Raw genomic sequence first — 2385 nt, forward strand, 5'->3', positions numbered from 1 at the left:
TTACTTATTTTTCCACCAATAGCATCTATAAATTTGTCGATTTTAGAAGACAATGTGCTAATCGTATCTCTTGATTGATTTTGATAATTATTGGTACGATTTTGATTAGCATTTGCATTATTAGAATTATTATTATCTTTCCAGTTAAAGTTAGGATGATTCCTCCATCCGGAATTATAAGTACTAGAGTAAGGATTATTAGTTTGGTTTTGCCCCTGGACAAAATTTACCTGTTCAATCTCGCTCATACCTTCGTAATCCACATCTGTTGGGATTGGGTTACCATTGGTATCGCACGGTGCCATAAACCTATCAATCTTGTGCGACAAGGCAGAATATTAGGCTTGTAACATCGCGACTGGGTCAAGATTCACTATACCTTTAACGGATGATGTGGTTGAGGACGATGGTTTCGCCACCGATATGTGTCCACATTCTGCGGGCCACATACTGCTATTGATTGCCATTTCCTCCAAAAGTTCTCTTGCTTGGGCGAATGTCTTCTTCATAAATAACCCTCCTGACATATCATCTGATGAACCTCTAGTTGTAGGATTAATCCCATTATAAAATGTTTGCATTAAAAGTGCATCGGGTAATTGTGGTGTGGGCATAAACGTTGAAGTTCTTTAAAACGTTCCCAAGTCTCATAAAGAGTTTCATTATCATTCTGAGAAAAAGATGTTAACTCTTTTATGACTCTTGCGGTTTTTGCTAAAGGAAAATATTTTGATAAAAACGCTTGGGCTAATTATTCCCAAGTCGCAAACGTTGCGGCTGGCATAGAAGTTAACCACTCTTTGGCCCTATCCTTCAAAGTGAAAGGAAAGAGACGAAGTTTGATTGCTTTAGCAGTCACATCAGGTATTTTGAAAGTGTCACAAATTTCAAGGAAATTTGTCAAATGGGTGTTAGGATTTTCGTTAGGTAACCCATAAAATGTTACATTATTTTGCAACATATTAAGCAAAGCTGGCTTAATTTTAAATTGGTTTACGTTTATTCTGGGTCTAACTATACTAGTGGTTAGACCGGCCACTCCTGGCCTAGCGTAATTCATGAGCGTTGGTGGATCTGCCATATTTTCTGGCTCTGAATTTTCTTTTTCTTTGTCTTTCTTGTTTTTTCTATTACTTTTAAGTGTCTTTTCAATTTCTGGGTCAAATGGTTTTAGTGGGATGCCCGAACTTCGAGAACTGCGCATGAACTTGAAATTGTTGCACGAACCAAGACTACCTTCAAAACGGAATTTTGAAAAATAAATATGTTAGTAAATGAAAATAAATAAAATATAAAAGTTAAAATAAGTATGTATATGTTGGTCCCTTATAACGTGACAAGTTAGTTCCAAGGGGGGGATAGAAACTATTTTAAAATTTTGTCCGTTAAGGCTGACTTCTTTTCTTATGAAAAGGTTTACACAGCGTGACTAAGCAGTTTGAAGACACAAGCGTAGTCAACTTGTGACTAAGTCTGTTTCTTTCCTTGAGTCAGGAAATAGCACTTAGAGTCTATTCCTGAACTCAGCTTCTTAGTATACTTAACTCAGTGTGAGCTCGTTACTTAGTCAGTTTTATAGCAAGCAATATGTAAAGGGGTTTAAGGGTTAGAAAGATATTACTCAGCAGACTTATCCTGGTTCAGCCTCTCCGCCTACGTCCAGTCCCCGGAACTCGTTCCGAGCTTTTCGAATCCTCTACTGAGCTCTTTAAAGGTAGAGCACGAAACCTTTTACAATAGAAGCTGAGTATACAAGAGTACCTTCCTTTATACCTCTACTCACTCCTATATCTACCACTGAGTACTATAACCGAGTACTCAGCCCCTCCTTTCTATTCTTCTAGAAATGATAAGGTGTTTGTCCTAAACAACAATTGCTAAGACACTTTAGATGATTGAAAATCACTCTAGACTTTTACACAATAATATGGAAATTGGTGTAAGGTTTTTGCTTTGCTTTTCTCACAAAACTTCGTGTAGAAATTTGGTCAGCGTTTTGACTAGTTGAAGATCTGCGTCAAATGAAGCAAATGAGAGGCCTATTTATAGTGAAACATGAGGCACATGGTCATTTCGAATTTCGAAATAACCGTTGGAGGAAAACGGCTTCCTGTCGTTGTCACTCAGTACGTGCTTAGTGTCGTTGGCCAATGAGATTCTTGCATCTTCTGTCCACGGCAGTGCTCGGTAGCTTTTCTTCTGGCAAACAGAATGTTTCGACATTTTTGGCAAAGTCTTCCAGACAGCTTCCTGCGCCTTCTGAACTTTACCCAAAGTAGAAATACTTTGTCTAGAAGTTGATTCTTGTCTGTCGCTGTCCTGACTGCTTGTCGCTTAACTCAGCAGCTTCCTCTTGACGCTTTTGCTAGAAGGCTTCTCGATCCT

At 38.4% G+C, this 2385-nt stretch overlaps 1 non-coding gene across 1 annotated transcript; it reads left to right on the forward strand.

The window, feature by feature from the left end:
* Positions 1-596: 596 nt before the first annotated feature.
* On the forward strand, positions 597-703 carry LOC136201614 (small nucleolar RNA R71). The gene has a single exon (XR_010673961.1). It is a non-coding gene; the product is annotated as a small nucleolar RNA R71 (small nucleolar RNA).
* The last annotated feature ends 1682 nt before the right edge of the window (positions 704-2385 follow it).

Source organism: Euphorbia lathyris, chromosome 7 (genome assembly GCF_963576675.1).
Source record: "Euphorbia lathyris chromosome 7, ddEupLath1.1, whole genome shotgun sequence".
Lineage (NCBI taxonomy): Eukaryota > Viridiplantae > Streptophyta > Magnoliopsida > Malpighiales > Euphorbiaceae > Euphorbia > Euphorbia lathyris.